At 38.0% G+C, this 21,261-nt stretch overlaps 1 protein-coding gene across 6 annotated transcripts in view; it reads left to right on the plus strand.

Annotated features, from left to right (window-relative positions):
- Positions 1-3: 3 nt before the first annotated feature.
- The window catches only part of LOC124883272 (peroxisome proliferator-activated receptor alpha-like), a 55,587-nt gene continuing 34,329 nt past the window's right edge, over positions 4-21,261 (plus strand). For 5 of the 6 annotated variants that reach the window (XM_047390298.1, XM_047390307.1, XM_047390306.1 and 2 more), the window contains exons 1-2: positions 4-187; positions 6,074-6,139. The gene's annotated coding sequence lies outside the window, so the exon portion shown is untranslated. The remainder of the gene's footprint in view (positions 188-6,073; positions 6,140-21,261) is intronic. The other variant, XM_047390299.1, reaches the window with a different exon arrangement.

The following is a 21,261-nucleotide window of genomic DNA, read 5'->3' on the forward strand; positions in this document are numbered from 1 at the left end:
CTCTTGGACAGCGTCTCTCTATATACCGGCTTTAGCAGCTTTTTACGAGCCCAACTTGTTGCGTTTAGTTTTTGTTTTGTGTGTGTGTGTTTTTTTTTTCTGCTGGGGGGAAATACCAGTAGGAAATAGAAAACCCGCGGAGGAGGCAGAGACCAACCAACTTCACACTTGAACTTGAGGCACATCGGTGAGTATTGATATTATAATTTTTGCTTTATTTCTTTGGTTTATATTTGCTTCATTTGTGTAAAATAGCCGGACTGCGCCACCAGTCAGTTGTTTGACTCGACAGCGGCGGATGTCATATCTCCCAGACTGGGTCAGCGGATATTGACGCCGCTGTGGCCGAAACAATCCGCGGTTCTTCTGCGCAGAAATTTACGCCTCTGTAAATTTAAGCGTAAGCTCCAAACATCCTGCATGAAACCGTCGACGCTGTCAGCAAATTATGCGAAGAGATTTCGCCGTTTTGTGCCCTAGTTTCTCCGCGCAGAGACGCATTATCGTCTTTCCCCCTTTTTTTCCTCCCTTATTTTGTCCTCTCGATGCAAACGCAGATAAGCCAGTAGTGGGTAGTGGGATCTTCACATCAGTCCAGCGGGGAAACATCACGATTTCCGTATGAAATGTGCGTTTAAGTAGTTCACCCAGAAATAACCCTGTGTAAGACAAGAAAACACATAGCCCTGTGGCTTTACCCCCTCATCGATGTGTCACTGTGGTTTCCCTCAGAGAGGTTTTCACCAAATCAATTCAGTTGATAACCCAACAGTGGCTGAATGTATTTCTAAGGGCACAATCCAGTGGTGTAATTTTCCAACTAGCAAATGTACCCTGACTATAAAAACACAATGTGGTAATAAAACGTAATTTTTCCACAGCAGAATTTCACAAAATACAAAGTTTTGACTGGAGGGCAAGAAGAAAACTGATAAATGTGCTTTGTGTGTATTTGGGTCAATGACATCACAACAGGCACAAGAATCGGGCTGTCAAGTATGACCGACGGTTTTTTAAAATAGATTCTGAATACAAATAAACCAGTATGAAAATCAGTTTGCCAGTTTTCCTTTTATTGATGATTGATTGATGAATGGCAGGTCAAAGTATTATTATTTTTTCTAACCTTAACCCTTTTTTTGTTTCAAAACTTAGAACTCCCACCGGATTTTTTTCTAATAACACATCATTTTGAGTTTAACATGCTTTGATTTAAAATTGGCAATAATGTATCTCTTTTTTTTTTTTGTATCTAAAACTAATGCCTCTTTCAAAGAACCTGCAGTTTTATTTTTTATTTTTTTGTAATTCATGAAAATCAGAATCTGGAGATCAGATCTTAAAGAAAACTGTAATTGGCCACTATTGGTACATCTCTATTTATGTATTTCTTACAAAAAATGCAAATAAAAACTGGGTAAAGACGTAGGGACTTCCCTTCATGGATTTCAGAAAATGCTAAGTTTTTACAAATTATGCTGAAGAAAAAGAAATAGTTTTTCTTTGAGTGTATTCAGATTAATGACATCACAAGAGGCAGAATAAGCTGGCATTAGAAAGCAATATGGCAAACAAGTGACCTTTAGCACATTTGAACGCAGATTCTGAAACATTCAACGTCCAGTTGAGTATGTCCTGGCTTTCTTTATACATCCCACTTAGAGATGCACTGATCTGGCTTTTTCTGGCCGATCATGATTTCCTGTTTCTTTGCAGATTACAATTTTGAATTAGAAAAAAAAAACTCGCTAATAATGAAAAAAGAAAAACACAAGTGGACATAATCAAAAGAACTGTCCGCCTTCTGCCTCGTGTGATGTCATCAAAGGCATTTTGTATTTGGGAGAGCAGATTTAATCCTGGCTAAAATCCAATTTACAATAAACGCAGAATAAGTGACCATGACATGTTAAATAGGTGGCCAACTACATCTAAAGTGAGTTTGATTGATTTCACAAACAAGCCTGCTGAGTGGCTTTAATGCAATAAAGGGTCTGTATATGGTTCTTCTTGGCCTTATTTCAGGTACATCATAAACATTTTGTTTTAAATATGAGAATTCACTAGGATTCATTTCCTGTAAGATGTGCGCACATTCTCAAACCAAATTAGGTTCATACAGAGTTCGGTTTCCTTCAAAAAAATTCTGCTTTCTGGTGGCTACACATAATTAATTGACAAAATTGCTCATCCTCCTAAAATAACTCCATGTGGTGCAACCATGCATTTAATGCCACAGATGGACATTTGCCATTTACACTGTGAACATATTTTCCATGCATTTCTAGTGAGAATGAATAGAAGACGATTTTCAGTATAGTATGGGTACTTTTGGCTTTCCCTTAGCAGTGCAAAGCATTGGCCAAACTCTGCACAAGTCTAGAAGTTTAAATGTGCACATGCACGACACACTTTAATGGGCTATTTCAAAGGGTTGCTGCAACTCACAGCTCCTCTCCTATACATTTGGCTTTGTATTTTGCTTTGTACATGTGTATGCTGGGGGGGGGGCGGCTGGCCAGTAGGCTAAGATTCTACTCATACTATCGGTTTTCCAAGAAAGTGTGAAACATGATGACATTCTCAGTGTTTTTTTTCCTCATTCTTTAACTGGAAAGAAGAACAGAGCTGTCAGAAGGCAGAATATGAACTGGGTCACAATGACCCCTTGGTCGCAGCTCTGGCTAACACACTCTTTTATGTGATGTATTACTACCCCTGATACTGTGTGTTTATAAAGCACATCTATGGCTATAAACAGGAAAATGCCATTGTTCCTTAGAGAAAATGGAACAGAAACACAGGTGGCTCTCAGACAATGGGCTGGCTCTCATTTCTTCACTTCGTGGCGGGGATACAGACAATGCACATGGTTGTAGACTGAAAACTGGCACGACTATCCTCTGATATGCCCTGCTGCCCTATAGCACCAGGGTCTCGATGAAGCAGTGGGGCATATAGAGACGACTCAATCATATTTTCAATCATTAGCTTTCAGAGCAGCTTCATCCTCCCTCTCACTCCCCCCACTGCAATCTCATATCTCCCACAATTGATTGAAACCCTAAACGTTGAGATCAGCCCCAGCGCAGCTTTCTATGAATAGTTGATTGGATGTAATGGCGATGGCGTGTATTGTTTCTTGCAGGGCATTTCAGGTCAGGGGGCCTGGTTTTTTTTTTTCCCCCATCATTCACGGGTGATACTGCAGTGTTGCATGTCCAGACACTTAAAAACTCTTGTAAAGTTGTACGTTCTGTCACATTTAGTTACATTCAAATTTTTTTCACAGCTCCTTTACCAGCACAATATCACAGCTTTAAAAGCCACATTATTGCCATTTTTTTCATGCAGATTGGTTGTTACATCATTTTTTTATTGAGAGCATTGTCAACATGATGTTATGGTTTTGGAGAAATGTGTTGAAAATGGGTCAAATTTTCAAAGAGTGTACAAACATATATATAATAATAATAATTTATGGTATTAGTAACATTTTTTCTCTTAAATTTCGTTTCCCTTTATTCACCATCACAGATGACCTCACTGACCTACACACACAGAGACCTCACATCTCAACAAAAAGGTCTATGGAAAAAAAAAAGAAATTTAATAATTAAAAAACATTTATTTTAAATATGAAAAATTAAAAACAAATTTCTAGGAGGGGGTTCATTGTGAAATACCACCCCAAGAGACGTCAGTGCAGAAGGTGGTGATCAGACAACAGACCGTTTTGAAAACCATACACAGCTAGCTAAATGCTAACTGGTTTAGCATTTGGAGTATTTTCAGCCAAACTCTATGATCAGTGCAGATCAGGAGCGTCATGCGGGACAATAAACCCGCATCAGCTGGTGCCTTCAACACACCATGGATGTATTCTGCTGACGGACGCGACGAGATGTATGGCTGGGGTTCAGGTGTAAATAGTTTTTATTGTGTTTGTGTTTTTTCTTTCAAGTTGTGCAGACAGAAGAAAATATCCATGTCTTTTCACGGGATAAAAAAATGGTTGCTCTCTACTGATTTGTAGTCGCACGCACAGTCAAATTAATCACTCTGGAGCCGTGTAAAAGCATGGATGTAGTACTTTAGCCTGTGCATGAATGGCTTTAGACGCTACTGTTGTGATGTCATCAACTCAAATACGCACAAAGCAGCGTTAGCATTTTTTTCCCCAGCTTGCTTTTTCTTTGGGTTTTGTGAAGTCATGCAGTGAAGATCCACACTTCCATACCTAGCTGTGTTTTTCTTGCTGGTGTACATTTGTTTGTGGAGAACAAAAGACACCCCTGGGTAGTATCTTTAAAATACATAATGCATGTGACCGTGTGTGACCTCGCCACCTTGTCATGTTCAGATCTGCACAGATGGATGCCACATTTATCTGCAGGTGGGCGCCTGCCCCTGGTTATTTCCGTTTTAAGTGGAGTTATTAATGTGGCCAGCCACGAGTGTGCAGCTAGTGTGTGTGGTTTTTTTTTTTTTTTTTAAACATTTTTCTTTTAAGTGCAACAGGCGCCTGTTTGCGTCCACATTTGTTGCTCTGCAGCACTTTGCGTTTTAAATCTCAGTGCAGGCCATTTAAGTGCTTGACCTATTTTCTCTGGCAGCGAGGAATCCACTGGTGAAGGCCTTCCTCTGTGTGCCTTCATGTGTGTGTTTGTGTGTGCGAGCTCCCTTGCATATTGCTCTGGGTGTTTCCTCCTTGCCTTTCTAACAGGAAGCTGATGTGGAGTTCAACTGAGGACAAGGAAAAGGCTTTTTCTTTCCACTGTGAATCATTTGAGAGAGAAAAAAAATACGCTGGGAGGAAAAAAAAAAGTCCAGGACACTGTATCGATTTAACCCTCTGCAATCTAGCCTGCTGCTTCTTTCTTTTTACCCCTTGTCTGCTCCTCTATTTTATCTCCCTCCTTTTATTGAAAACTGATTTCTTGCATTTTGTGAGAAAACTGAGCGGGTGAAAACAGATGAAGAGCAGTGCAGGTTCTTCCGGTTACATTTTTAATAAATTCACAGCAAAAAGAGTCTTTATTATGAAGTAAGGGGGGGAAAAAATTACACTTTCACAAGCTTATTAAAGTCAGTGATGCGATGCGGTGACGGATCACATTAGTTTTAGAAGAATTTAATAACAGAAAAGGACTTAGCTTACTGGCAGCCTGTAACCGTTACAGTGTTTTCGGGTCAAACATGATGTGGATTCATTCAGTATGAAGCTTATAAAGTGTAAATGTGCTCTCCGATGACTCAGGAACTGAACTCAGGCCAGGGCAAATGGAAGTAATGTTGAAACGGCATGACCTAAACCCTAATTGAACTTAATCTTCATCTTCAAAGTATCGTGCACATATCATGGTTACGGATGAATTTAGGGAATTAAATCGGGCCTAATACTCAAACGGAAAACCACCTACTAGGTCCGCTTTCATGTCTTGTGCAATGGTTGCCGAAGTGTTTGAACTGTGAGCCTGCAGGATTGAAGCAGGAACAGGAGTACTACAGGAGTGTGTTTGGATAGGGACTATAAAGAAGATACGCTCTGGGTTTTAGCAAAATGTGCTCCTTGTCTTCACTTGTTGTGTGTTTGCACATGTTATCAATGGGCCAGCAGGGTGGACTCGCTCAGGAGCCACGTCTACTCCCAGCAGCAGACATGTTGGTAAATTCATGACCTTTGGAAGATTAAAACAGGAAAAATCAGTCCAAACCCTTTTTATTTTTATCTTTACACTGATTCATCTTTTGATTATATGATCTGCGTTTAAAAGATGTTTCTTTACTTGAAAATGTATGTGTGGCAATGTTATAATGAAAACAAATGACTAAAAAAGCATGAATAAATCCAAGTCGGTTTTCCATCCAGTGCAGCAGAACCGTTCCGTTAAGAATGTCCTGTTCCCCAACTCATGCTGGCAGGGTGTGTGAGAGAAAGGCGTTCTGTACGTCCCAATCAATTATTGAGCTCGGAAATATTTTACAGTGCAAGTTGAAACAACAGACAGGCGATGTTCCACTCTTTTTATTATTTCACCTCACATTTTTCTGTTCTTTGCTTCTGCTGCAGCGAGAGAAGGGCCGAGTGAAGCAGGGTCAGGGAAGCGAAAGGCCTCGGAGAGACGCTGCAGAGCAGGTGAGCACAGGAAATGATTAAAATCTAGGTTTCGAACACATTTCCTCGTGTCATGCATCCTTAAATGGTAGCAGGACAGACGATCAGACAATTAATGCTCAACCTGAAAGTTTTAAATTGTTCTTGGGAAGCCATCTATTTGTATTAAAACAGCTGAATGAGCTGAGTCAGATTTGTTTCTATTTATTTCTGTTGAATAACGGCGAGATATTTCGGTGAGCCTTCAGGCTCTGCAGTGAAATACAGGAAAGAGACTAATCTGAATTTTGTGGTTGGGAAACAAAATTTTGGCAGACTGATTTTGTCTTTGGGAGCTTTAACATAAAATACAGTATACCAACATCAATCAAAATATATATTTTTTCTTTTTATCTGCCATTAATTATTTATATTAGAAACTGAGGCGACATCACGCTGTGTGTAAGAGAGGGAGGACTCACCATAAAACAAGGTTTTACTCATTTTTAAAGCATTTCCTTATTTAAATGATTTTTATGAGGACAGGTTTGTTGTCAGCAAATATAGAACACTTCAACATTTCTAGACGTTATTTTGCAGTGCCTGTCCCTAGTTGGGCATTTTGTTTCATAAAAACAAGCAAAGATCAAATGATTTGGAGATAACATCTTACAGCAGTGATCAGCACAGCTGATGTTAGCATTAATAAAACAGTCCATCGCTACCTTAACACTTTCAGACCTCTGTTCCATGGCAGACAGAGGTTGAACGATTGAAACATTAAACAGAAAAACTTTTCTGCATATGTGTCTCGCTCTCTCTCACTTTTCTCTCAAGCTGAATAAATCCCAGACATCTCTCCATATCAGTGCTGCAAGATGTAAGAAAATCATGCAATGGCGGTGTTTTTTTTGTTGTTGTCAATATTGTGATGACAGTATGAGTTGTTGTAAAATGTCATTTTCTTCAATCCTGTCTTTTTTCCTGTGAGCTTCAACCTCCTCCTGTCGGTTTTTTCATCCTGGCCACTGTCATCTGTATTGGAAGTGGGCGAAAAGCTCCATCCAGCAGCCAGAAGATCTCATTACCGTGCAAAGTGTGGACTGGGAAATATTTTAGCCAACAATTACTGCATTTCAAACATACAAATCCGTTGCAATATTAATGTGACGCACACTAACAATGTGATGATAGTATATTTGCGATATTTTGTATAGGAAAGGGTAGGGAAATCTATATAATTATTATCAGGTATCAGCCACAACAGTAATATTAATATTGTATATCGACACTGACCCAAATTTTAAAATCGGTGCATCCTTAGTCCTACCCAGCATGTCATGCAAAATACAGTTTCCTTTCAAAAAGCTTCTTACAGCTTTTGTGCTTTTGAACACCTCACTGATATTAGAAATTGCTAACTTTGCATTTTATTCCCTCATTAACTGAATCCACACAAAAGAGTGTGATGTCTTCATTGATTTGGAAAAAGACCCGATTATTTTACCCATCAGGGAAAACCCAGTTAAAGAATTGCCCAGTTACAGTCAACGTCCGATATCTCTGTGCATCTCTACAAAAAAATCAGAAATGTTACTTGGATGAATTAGGTTGGTGAATTTTTGGACCAGGATCCAGGTAAAGGAACAGTAGGTCTAGCTCTTATCATCTGCCTTAAAAAGAAGATGTGGGGAGATTTTCCTCTGCATTATCTTTGCAAATATCTAAATGCACATTACCCAAGCTGGAATACCTGTTCTTTTTCAGCTTTTGGTTAATCATGTCTGTCTTAACTTGCATCGCTGTTTGTTGGAATTTACTGGTGCAGCATATTTCCTCTCCCATAAGACCATTATCTGTTTCTGAAGAGTTTGCTGTGTTTGCTTGAACAGAGCACAGGAAACTAGATGTTCTCCTTAATCTTCTTTGTGCTCTTTTAAGTGGGAAAAGAGACCCCCCCCCCTCTACACACACACACACACACACACACACAACAGTGATGATACATACAGTGCTCTGTTTGAAAGCCACAGCATGCAGTAATTGTATAGAATCTTCCAGTCCGTGAGTGCTTTTTGTGGCTGCAAAGTATGATTAATTAGACACAGTTTTTATGTTTCTGTTTGCACATAAATCAGCGTGTCATACAGTAATTATTGTATTTGGAAACAAAAGGGGCTTGACTTGAATTTGAAATAAAGTTGTGTGGTTTGGAGCCTGGCTCGGCTGCAGGATCGTCTTCGGACTGCTAGGGTGGGACAGTTTGTTCTAGTTGCTCAGTCCAACGTTTTTCTGCGACAAGGGCACGGTGCTCTGTCTTCTGTTTGTTTTATTCTTTTGAAAGGGTTGCCAAAGATATCCAAATGATCTGAATTACAGTCTAAATATTTAAAATAGTAAGCTCTAGGCTGAAGCAAGAGATTTGATGTTTTAGATTGATTTATCTTTAGTATTGGGAAGGTAAACGTTTATCTGGAATATCACATTGAGCATCTCGCTCACTGAGGTACAAACAAACATAAAGTATAAGCAAAGCAAACAATAGTTTTTTAAAGCAAAATGAATTATGACCTACAGATGTTTTATGCAGAATTTAGACAGAAATCGTGTCTTTTCTGTCCTCGTATACTAGAAGGAAATGAGAAAATCAGAACCTGAAAACTCAGAGGTTTTAAAGTAGAAATCTAGGAATGAGGTCAGAAAGTGCCGAAGCAACACTGAAGAACAGGAACTGGGCACAGGTCTCCATGAGATTCCAGCCGTATGATATAACCTGGAGGTAAAATCAGAGTAGAACATGATTTAACTGCTTCTATTTAAAAAAAATTTTTTTTAATGATTATTACAGTTATAATAATGTTACCTATGGCATTTATTTATTGTTAGTTTGCTGTTTACGCAAAAACATGCACATGCTGATTGGGTAATACTCGAAGTTCTTTTTACTGTTCTGCTCTTTATAGAAAACACACACACGCTGATACCACCTGGTTAATTAGTGGGTCTATCTGCACAAGTAGCCATACTACATTCAGACCAGCTAGCCAATTGTAGCTTTAAATAAAGTTGAATTTAAGGAGAATGGTGGGGGGATGGAGTGGGAATCTTTAAGCATTTTATGATTTGATTTGATTATAATTCAGAAGGCTATTGATACTATTCTCATGTTTGTCGTGTTGCGTTTTTACTTTTACGCAGCCTCCATCTTCTGTGGCTCTCGTCCAACTTGTTTTCCGTTTAGCGCAGAGGGTGCTGGTTGCGTTTCTGGCTCAGACTTATCCTCGTCCTGCTTTTTGCATTCGTCAAAATGAGATAATCAGTTAGCATTTTAAAAGTTTGGACATTTGGAAACTGGTTCAGAGTTGTCCATGTCTGCATCGTGATGCATCTATAAATATATCTTATCCCCCACCTGTAATACAAGCCACTTATTTAACGTCCACACCATGGGGAATCTTGTTTTTTGAGTTAATAAAGAGAAACGGCTGTAGCCTTTCTTCAGCTAGCTGACGAGCAGTGCTCAGCAGCATTTGGGGGAGAGCAGTGCTGCGTTACTCCATGTTCTATGCAGCAGGAGAAAACTGTTCACTCTGGCGCTTCCTATAGCATCCTGTTGAAACTAATTTGAACAGTAGGAACAGTACTAAAACTTGTTTTTAACTATAAAATCTTGGTACATATTAATATATGTAGGCGGCCCACGCCTTCCTGGAACAGGCACTGGAGAAAAGGAAGCATGTCCCGTCACACTAGGCTGGGAAATAATAAGACACAGGTCTGACTGGCACAAGGAACGGAAGGCGAGACTCTTGTGAGGACTTAAAAAGAAGATAATAATGATGATTTGGTCATGCGTTCATTGAAATTGTTGATTTATATAACGTTGGTACATTAGGACATTAAAAATTAGGCATTATTCCTACCAAACAGGTCCAGTTACACTGCTTGAAGAAAAAAATGTAATCCTGTAGAGTTGTTGGATGAGAAGATCTAGCTTTCATTCATAAAAGGGGCTTCAGTGTTTCCTGTCCTAAAGATGGTAAAGATAGAATGAATTAAGCTTATTTTTTATCTTTGAATTTTTCTTTTTTTTAAATGTGTGGCACTAGTGGCCTCTATTTAGCTCCCTCTGACAGGAACTGGGCAGAGAGAGAATGGAGAAGACACGCAGCAAAGGTCCCAGGGAATCCAACCTTGAACGGCTGTGTCGAGGACTCGATAACCTCTGTATATGGTGCCCTGCTCTACCTCCACACCACTCGCCGCCCCACATGCAGATAATTTGGGCCTTCCGTGCTGCAGGGCCACAGCTCAGATTATCTTTTCCTAGCTCTGTATAAATCTCTTCCACTATTTATCCCTGACCTCAGGATGTTTTCCATTCACATGAAGTAAGAGCTTATAAAAGGCAGTAGCTTGCATTTTTAATTTTTAGTTTATTTTCCTGTAGCGCCTGTGCCTTATCTCTTCTCTGTCTGCCTGCTGCGTTTCAGCTCGTGTGTGACCTCTGTAGGCGCCTCTCTATATACAACACATATCAGCCTAATGGCTTCCTCACTGCACAAGACATTATACTGAATATCTTCTCTATTTGTAAAAAACAAAACAGAACAAACAATATGTTTATAATTCGCTAACATGAATGGAGTGGCTCGGTTAGTTTCTTCTAAAATAGCCTGAAATTAACTGCTCAGATGAATTTAAATAAAACTTGTTCCCATTAAACAAACACTGTCCAATAAATGAGTCAGAAATCCCTCTGCTCACTTTCTGATTGGAAAGATTAATCCAGTGAGGGGACAGTGGTGGGTCCATACCTCCCACTCCTTCCTCTCTTTGCAATATAACCCTTCATTTGTTAAATGCAGCTCAGCGGAGGTCCGGTGGGCAGCCTCCCTCATATCAGGTGTTGTCCAGATGTGCCGATGAGAGTCATCCTCTGGGTTCTGCTAATCTGTCATTTGGAGAGAGGAGGTAGAGCAAAACATCAACCAAAGACTAATCTGTTTAACAGACTCACTATTTATAAGGAGATGAAAAATTTTGTTTCATGATCAGTTCTGTTTTAATTTAGCACGGTCAGTCAATATTATCACGAAGATGTGATCACATTTTGAAGTTAATTTACTGGACCCAGGAGCATCAAGCCGTTTCCCTGTGTTGATATTATTATTATTAATATTATGTAAAATGTAAGCTGCTCTAATCAGCTTTAAAATATTTTATTTGAGATTCAGAGTGCAGTGTATATTTTTAAGCCTCTCATTGTGAAGATTTAACGCCAATAAATCTGACAAGCTACTAACAAGTCTGAGTTTAGGCCTTCAAGCCGATCCGGACGCCGTCTGGTACGATGGAATCACAGAACTGGACCTGTAAAAACCTACAATATGACATACTGGTAATTTGTGGATTTGTTCTAACGTCTTTGAGAGTTCCCAATAGTCTTAAGAGTCAGTGTACCCTCTACAGTTTTATTCACAGTATAAGATCCTGTCTTGACTGCTGCTGCTCTCTCTTTGCCTTTTCCGTGTGATGTGATCTACTCCACCAAGGCTTAGTTCTCCCTTGGACCAAAAGCTGTCTAGGTGGGACCTAATCACAGCGCAGCACTTCTGTAACACCGTTTATTCATGATGACGGCGCTATAAGCAAAGTGATTAACTCTTGAAGCAGAAGAACAACTCTTTCCAAGAGAACATGCTATGATCCAAACTATCAACAAGGCGGATTAACAAAGAGAGGAGGGAAGCTATAATTAGCCTCTAGATTTCTTAGACATCAGCAACGTTCCTCACGAGAACCAGATGCATGTTAACTGAAGATTTTTTGTAGCCATATTTGCTGAGAGAAATAAATAATAAAGCTACATGCGTTTTAGGTGAAGTGTGGTTATAGCGTTGTAACTAAACCCAGTTAACTCTGTGTTGGAGCACAGAGGACTCCATTCTGAACGTCATTATTGGTAAACTGGAACACGGTCGCAACAAAATGGAGGAACATGTAATAACGATGAAATGTTGTAACTGAAAGTTTTTATTTTACACAAATGATTGTTTCTGTACTTTTGTATGAAACATGTGCTGCTCTTTCATTATAAAAATAGTCAGAGATAACCGACAGGGAGATTTTTAAGAACCATTGCAAAAAAACTTCAGTAATTGAGATAAATTTGTGTTATATACAGTACTGTGCAAAAGTTCTAGGCAGGTGTGAAAAATGCTGTAAACAAAGAAATATTAATGATGATTGTTTATTTTTTATCAATTTACAAAATGCTAAGTGAGTGAACCCAAACATACAGTCAAAGTCATTAAGAACTATCTTCAGCATAAAGAAGAACAAGAATTACTGAAAGTGATGGTATGGCCCCCACAGAGCCCTGATCCCAACATCATGGAGTGTGTCTGGGATTACATGAAGAGACAGAAGGATGTGAGGAAGCCGACATCCACAGAAGATCTGTTTGGTTCTCCAAGATGTTTGGAACAACCTACCAGCCGAGTTCCTTCAAAAACTGTGTGTAAGTCGACCTAGAAGAATTGATGCTGTTTTGAAGGCAAAGGGTGGTCACACCAAATACTGATTTGATTTAGATTTCTCTTTTGTTCATTCACTGCATTTTGTTTAGTGATGAAAATAAATGATTAACACTTTTGTTTTTTGAAAAAAAGCATTCTTTGTTTACAGCATTTTTTACATCTGCCTAAAACTTTTGCTGTATATTGGAATTCTTAAAAATAAAAAAATATAATAAAAATAAACTATTTTCATATTGCTTTAGGGTTAGGCAGACATTGTCTTTTTTTCACCATAGGTTGCAATGAATCACAGATACCCCTTGTTATCTGGAAGCTCTCCCTTCATAGTTCTTTCATTTTAAGCTCTATTTATTAATTTTGTTTACTCTAGTGCCTTAAAGAATCCCTTTATTTGTTTATGCATGAAAAGTAACAGCTGAGTAAGTTTATGTTAAATTATTTAATAAAATCAGAGTGCTCATTTAACTGTACTGTCAGAAAAAAGTGTCCACTGAGGTTTTTTTTTTTTTTTTTTTTTGCTTGTAAGTTGCAAGAAATTTTAGCGAAAGGAATTTGCTCATCAGTAGTTGTCCTCGACCTTTGACCCTATCAAGAACTCAGATTTGGACCTTTGAACATAAATCCCTGCTTAAAAAGTTAACTAGTGTAGCAAATAAAGCTGCTTTTAGAACTTGTTCCCTGCTTTACTTTCATTTCCTTCCACTTGGATCAGTGGGGAAGTATCTGAGAGCTTTTAATAGTCACCAAACACGCTTCAGGTAATAATTTTCATCTTAAAATGTTAAATGCCAATCTTAGGAAGTCTAATCATGAAAATTGTTAAAACCTTTTCATTTGATGGAAGCACATACTGTTTTTATATGTTTTGATTTTTTTCTTGTTTGATTATTGTTTTGTAAACATGAATAGATGTTTACAGACATTAATAATCGATAAAAGCAGTTGGAGCATGATTTACATACACATCAGACTATTTTTATAGCCATTTTGCAGTGCGTGGCAGCATTCATTTTTATCGTGCACCAGAATAATATATTTATAATCTCTGGTGTGGGTTGGCTTACTTTTTAGGCTCAGTTCCAGCTCAGTGTCTTGTAAAATAAGAAATTAAACTGCTTTCTCATGTTTTCATTGTCGACTTCAGCCAAAAATGAAAATAAACGTGAATCTTCTCTTATTAATCTACCTGATGGGGGTTGTTTCCTTTATAGAAAAAAGGAGTTAATTCTTAGTGTTGTTTTCTATTATGTCTACTATATATTCATTTAGCAGAACTAATGATTGATATTAGTCAGTGGGAAGCCCCGAGAGTCCCTGCGAAAGCCAAAGTGAATTAACAGTGTGTGATTGGGTCATTTAGAAAACCAGAGCAGTTAGTTCAGCAGGCACGCTATCAGAGTACTACATCTGACATAATTATGGTTTAAAGTCCAAGAAGGGCTAGTTGTGTTTGGGATTTTATTTGTATTACAGCAGAGGTGTAAACGTGCATGTGTGTGAACAAGGAGGAGCGATCAGAGTGCATGTTCGACCTCCGCCAGACGACCACAATAAGCTGCAGCGGTAGCAGAAAGAATCTCTGCCCTCTGTGTCTCAGACTGGGGCCCGGCCCAGCCTCCACGAAGCACTCGGCCACTGCTGCATTGTGGCCCCGGGGCCTCATTTGAATGGGTCTTTAGTATTTTGTGTGAACAAGTCATCGCCATTTGCATTTGTTCCAGTCACAAAGGTTTAACAGGTCAATAGGGACTTTCTGGCAGAAAACTAACACGCTAGGGTAACTATTTTGCTCCTCCCTCGCCGTGGTTGTCAGACGCCCAGCCAGCTTGTCCTGATAATATGTAACCCAAGCATGTGGCGTGTATACATCTCTTACACAAGTGTGTGTGTGTGTGTGTGTGATTGGTGACAGCAGGGCGTAGAGTCAGAAAACAGAAGCTTATACACTCTGAGCTGCTTTGAAAAGTTTAATTAACATGCAACTTATGGGAGCAGCTTGTCTGAGCAGCAGAGGGGGTTTGTTTTGTCTGCTAACCTCGCTTTCGCACTCTAACTCGACAGGGTTAGCAGGCCTGCAGGGTTTCATTTCCTATTCCCTGCAATCTCAATAAAATCTCTAGTTTGGTGTGGAACAATGCATGATCATATGTGGGAGCTATTCAGCTAGAATCACTCATTGTTTAGAAGCGTGTTACTTCTCTTCTTTTGCACCCTGTTACTGAGAATCCACCGGCTTGTTGAGGAACATGCACAGCTTTGGTTTGTACTTCAGTTTTGTTTGCTCAATACTAACTGAGACTGTTTTGTTTAAATTCGTCAAGCAAGAGTGCTTATCAGGAATTTTCTAATTTATTGATTTCTTCCGAATAGTCACAGAAAACCTCAGTTAGGTTGTGCATTTTAAATGTCAGAATGCAAAAGGACAGTGCTTGTTTTCTGCTTTGTTTCTATGTGAGAAGCATTCATCATGGGAAGTATAGGCTGATATGAGAGTCTCTCAGTCTGATGACCTGGATTTAAAAATACCACTTGTCGTCGTTTACACAAACAATCTCTCCAACATGATCTAATTACCTAATAGAAAAGTAGCAATCACTATAACTGCTGTGAAAATAATCTAGCATATTGATTATTATTGTTAGGATATTTTACCAAATTGATTTGAATATACAGACTAAAATAAAAATAAAAACCTGCAATATTTCCAAAAGGCTAAAGTTTTTTTTGTTTTGTAAGCAAAGGAAAAGTGTAGCAGTCTGGTTTCAGCAACCTTACTGCCAGCGTACAGCAACAGGTGGGGGAGAGGCGGCTCTGTCACTCTGCACTATATTCTTAAACAGATGAATTTGTTTGCCTTGTAAAGGAAGGAGAAATTTGAAAATCTTCTTTTAGCCAGCTGACCAGCCGTGTGCAGCAATAGGTGGGGGAGGGACAGCGTTGTATTTTTCTAAAACTGTGATACCTGTAACCAGGATGTGCCTAATTAATAATAAAACTACTACTACTTAGTAAGAGTTTAGCATCATCCAATCATTACAGCACAGCAAACAAGTATTTTTCTACCTCATTTAAAAACAAAAACAAGCCGTTTTCCTTCAGGAGGTGTAAATAAACACAATATTGCTGATCAGTTGCATAATTTTCATCGACTTTGGTTTAGATACGCAAAAAATGTCAAATGCTTCATTACTCATAACCGTCTTGTTTGCTGTTCAACCAGTCCGTTAGGGATAGAAATCAACCAAGTTTTCCTCAATCAGCTTTAACCTGATGCTTCATAGATGAATGGAGATATTCTTTTTATCCCTTTATTTTCAGTTGAATTTAAAACTGCTGCCTCAATCAAAGAATGTAAGTGTTTTAGTCCTTAGAAAGCAAACAAACCAAAAAAAAGTCCAAACAAATCTCAAATGAAACCAGAAATCTATATCGACCTCTAAAAGCCTGACTGCTGCATTTCTAGCTAATAGTATAAAGATTAATAAATCACATAAAAGCATGCTATGCTTAGAAAATGTCTTTGTTATCATAGCCCAATACATTATGATTTAGGAGCTTTAAACTATAAGGTGTACTCCTCAGCAATAACATTAAATACATCAGTTATGACTACAAATCAGCTGAAGCAGTAAGAAAAGAGCAATTCTCTGCTTTAAATTTGTATAAAATGGGGTTTTAATGAGTCAAAAAGATAGTTTTCCTGTTCCAGGTCATAACTTGTTTAAATATTGTTCACACCTGCATGTTCAGTACAAGGAGCCGCCCACAGTGACCTGGCTCTCCTAATGAAAATATGCAGCGGATGTGGGCGTTCACTGTAAATAGTAGGGAATTAAACATCATGCTCATTGTGCACACGGTCAGAACATGTGCTGGCTGTCTTTATGACTGCCTGTTTCCAATAATCTGGGATGCTGTTTTACAGAACTCTGACGACAGCAGGTGACGAAAAGTTTTTGACATCCCCGAGCCGAGTCCTGCTTACAGACCTTCTGTGTTGCTGATCCCAGCTCTCTGCTCTGCTCTATCTTGTTTTGCTTATTTGTGTAGCTGTGTGCGACCCACCATTTGGACCTTGGTTCAATTATCTTTGCAACAACCTCAAAAACCTCAACCTTTGCAACAAAGCCCAGCATCAGGTGCTTCAAGCTGCTAGCTAGGCTTGCAGCCAGGCCCAGAGATCCAGACCTGGCAGCTCCCAGGGTGCGACGTGTGAACCACCGCACACAAAAGGGCTCGCTCTATCTGTATGCACCCTACATAGGCAAGCTTTTGTTGCCACCAACAGGCACATGACTGCTAGCATCTTAACCCCTGAGAGCCAGCGTCTATGTCCCCTTCTCAGTGGACCGTGTACTGGGAAAGATACCACGAGTCAGGGCTTAGGCAATAAAACAACACCTTATTTAAGCAGAGCGACTTTGTTTCAGTGGGGATTCATGTGTTTTGTTTGTTTTGAAGAAAATACAATGTGGTTGACTAGACCAAATCTGGAGCTTCAATTTGTAAATAATCTGGTCTTTACCAGATGAAATAAATGTAGGGGTTGCTGATATGGCAAAAACATCATATCGCATTTGTTTTTACTGTAGAAATCATACTTTCATCAGTTTGTTCTCAAAGTAAACAAATGTTCTAAAGAAAAACATTTTTATCCCAAAAGACATTTCTGAACAGAGTTTTATCAGTTTGTTCAACTGACAGTTTAGAAATATTATAAGATTGGAAGCACACTTTATCTCAGGCAGCCTAACTCAGAAAAAGCTATTAATTTAAAATGTAGAGAAAGGTTTGCTACATAAAATCTAGTTTATAGAGCTAAATGAAAAGGAGAGAAATAAATAGAATGTGCCTAGTACACGATGTCTGTTTTGCCAGATCCTTCACAATTTGATATAACATGAACCACTCTTTTTTAACTCTAAAGTGTACAAGAACACAGACCTGCTCTACATGTTATTGTTAATTAAATAAAGATGAAGCTAAAAAGGGAAAATCTGTAAGGGTACCCTTAAAATCCCTATTATATGTTCAGTATATTTAAAATGTAAAATTTGAATCCCAAAATTGAAATACATCAGTACAGATTATTAAGGTAAAACCTTGATATGGAGAACATTCCACTGTTAGAAGGCAGTAATAGGGCTGCTGTAAGTAGACCACTGGGCAGATGAAAACAAAATGTCGATTCAAATAAAATCCATACACCAATAATCATTGATATATATTCTGGGATATGAAAATATATTTTTTAATGATGATTTACACACTCGGATGTAACAGGAATCGAAATACTTGCTATACATAGTGCACAGTGAAATTAAAAATGCAACTCCACATATGCTTTCGTAAAGGCTGATAAACCTAAAATGGTACATGCATTTAATAATAACCCTAACAAGAAAACAGACAATAGTGGGTAGTGAATAAATGACGAGTAAAAGTAGCAAGAATTCAAATAGAGACCGACTATTTCATGAGATATGATTGTTGACTATATTTTGTTTTTACTAGAATGCCAGCCTTTCACATAGATGGGTGGCATTATCCAGATAGTGGCATGTAACAAGGATTTGTAAAGGAAAATAATTTACTATGTCAGGGTGTATATGATGTTAGAGTTATATTAGGAACAAGAGTAAAATTCATTCAGAATAATAAGGTACGACATTTCCATGCAACATTTATGAACAAAGAGTCATTATTTTAAAAAAACAAGCAGTAACGGTAATCATAAGATTGCAAATTATGCATTATGCTGCACATTTACATGATCTGCAGATACTTTGTTCACATATTATGCAAGTTATTTATAGAAAGTGTAAATTTTACATGTTTTACAAGGTTTCTATGGGGTCTGAATGGGTTTTTGTTTCTTTTACTATCATACAAACGTCTGGGAGAACTAATTGTGCCTTTTCTGTATATTTAGAAACATTTCTTTAACAGAAATTTTGATTAAAACGCAAAAAAATTCTATAAATGATTCAACTGTTAAATGCATAAATAAGTAAGTTTGGAATTTAGTCAATTATAAATACCCCATTTTTAAATTTGTTTAAAGTTAGTTGGGTGCTTCGTTGCCTCATTTAGCCTAGAACACCCCGAATGAGTGTGTGTGTGTGTGCGTGTGTGTGTGTGAGAGAGAGAGAGATACTTTTGCTCAAGAAGAAATTCTTTCCTAAACCCTTATTTAGCTGAACATGATGTACAGAAATGAACATTTTTGCATTTTAGTTTAAAATTTGTGTCTTGATTTGATGTATTTATTCATATTCATGAAGATGACATGATGAAAATCACATTAGAGCCAGTCAGCCTTCACAGCTCCACCACCACCTCCTTTTCCCCGGTATGAAACATGGTGCGTTCGGTCCCAGTGGGGGTGGCTGGGGTGCGAAACCCTCCAATTCGGACCGAGCCAGGTGACTCGGGCCCGTCCACGCTGCGGTTGCTCTGTGACGTGGCACTAAACGCGAACCAACAGCAGGTCCAAACTCTTTAAGAGGTGGTACCACTCCAGGAGAGTGCCAGAGAGCCGCAGAATGCTCGAGAGCTGATGTTTTACAAGAAGTACTAATATAATCATTTATTAATGTGGGATGGAGCCTAGAACGTGGGCAGCAAGTAGCTGGAAGACGGGAGAGGGTGAGATGCTTTTAGTGTGTTTGAAGGAGGAGATGTGGGGTAAGTTAGACATGTAGAAGGTATAAAAAAAAAAGAATGGTCTTATTTAAAATTTTTTATTGTTTATAGTCAGTTTGAAACTTTCATTTTTAGATGTTAATAATAAGGCTATTCCTAAAAAGTACAGCCTATAGAAATGTCTTAAGGGTTTTAATAGCTTAAAGTGAAAAGTTATGTAGTTTTGCTGGAAATGCAGCTTTGCCATTCTTAACATGATAATTACAATCTACATAAAAGACATGGATATCATTCTGATAAATGTTTCTATTGTCTTTAGAATGAGTGGTAAAGTCTGTTTTTGCATAATTAGAACTATTTATTTTTATTAAAGTTGAAGAAATGACCCAAAGAAGCTGAAAGTAGCAGAGTCATTTCCCCAAATCACTGCCCCTATTTTAATTTAGAGGTGCTTCAGTATAAAGAGAACCTAAGCTGTCAAATGACTGCTTCCTTTGAATTTATTGTCTGTTTGGCTGTTTTAAAAGCTGCTAGGAACACTCGTCGTCTGTAGCCAGCGACCGGTCCGGTTCGCCTCTCCTCTTTTCCAACCTTTGCTCTGCTGTGCTGCAGAGCAGGCTCCCCTCCACACAGACGAGCTCGGTTTTCTGAGGTAAGTGGATTAATGATTGTCAGCAAAATGCATTGGAATTAAAGTTAACGCTCAACACCACTGATAAGGCTCGTGTGTGTGAGCAGAACACGTGAAAATGATTTTATCTAGCAGATTTATGCCCCTTTCTGTAATTACATGGTTATCCTCTCGTATAGTTGCAACAATAAAACTCTTCGAATTAATTTGTACCTGAACAATTAAATACAGAAAGTTTAGAAGCAAACAAAGTATTTGTATTTGTGATATTGAATGATTTAAAACATTTTCAGATTAGATCTGAGTAAATTACGTTAGTGTGAATTTGTAAAAGTTTTTCTAAATCTCTAAAGTGTTAGAAGTGAATTGGTGTGTTTTTAGGATTTCACGTCATCAAAGTTTTAGAGATGTTTTATAAATGAAAAAGTTACAATAAATTGCACAGAATCAAAAAAAGAAAGAAAAGAAAATGTCAAAATTATCCAAATAATAAAAGCTGCTTATTTATTATTTTACCAACCTGAATAATACATTAATTTAGACAAAAATGAACCAGATTCTCAATTTATCTGGTTTAAGGCTTATGGTTGGTTTTATATAAACAGGTAAAATTAAGTCAAGTAAAATGCTTGCCGATGACAAATAAATTATTATCATGTTGGGTTTGAAATATACTATTTTTCTTTAGCATAATAAAAAAGAAACACTCACACACATAAAAACATTTACAGAGAAAAAACTTGCAATTTTCTTCTACTTGACTTATTTAAAATTGTTGCTTTTTAATTGAATATATAAATATATATAAATCCTTCAGCACGAGTGACTTTATTTATTTTTACTTTATTTCTGTCTGTTCAACCCGCAACCTGAATTTCAGTCTTAACCTTTCTCAGGCATATAATTACATATCAGCATTTTTCTGAATAAAGTTTTATTCTTTTTTTCCGTTTTAAAAGCGTCTGTGTTTACGCCGTAGTGAATAGATTAAAAGAACTACCACAATTCAGAGTGTTTTTAATCATACTATGTGAAAAATGAAATAATGCAAAATTATTTAAAATGGCTTTGTTTGGAGAAAAGTGGAGCAGAACTTTGTAACTGCAAAGTTAACCCGGTTGCTGTCATGTAAATAAGAGGCTCTGTATGTTTCTGTCATACACTAAAAAACATAAATATGTCATAAATGTTGAGATGTCGCTTAATCTGCTGTGTGATTTTAATAGCAATTGACCACATTATTTTGAGCATTGTCCAAAAAGCTGCATCCACCATCTTGTCTCCTCCTGTCCTCCATTTTGTGAGATTTTTTATTTCTCTCTCTGTTCTTGCTCTCCTTCGGCTAT

The sequence above is a fragment of the Girardinichthys multiradiatus genome, chromosome 17, assembly GCF_021462225.1.
Source record: "Girardinichthys multiradiatus isolate DD_20200921_A chromosome 17, DD_fGirMul_XY1, whole genome shotgun sequence".
Lineage (NCBI taxonomy): Eukaryota > Metazoa > Chordata > Actinopteri > Cyprinodontiformes > Goodeidae > Girardinichthys > Girardinichthys multiradiatus.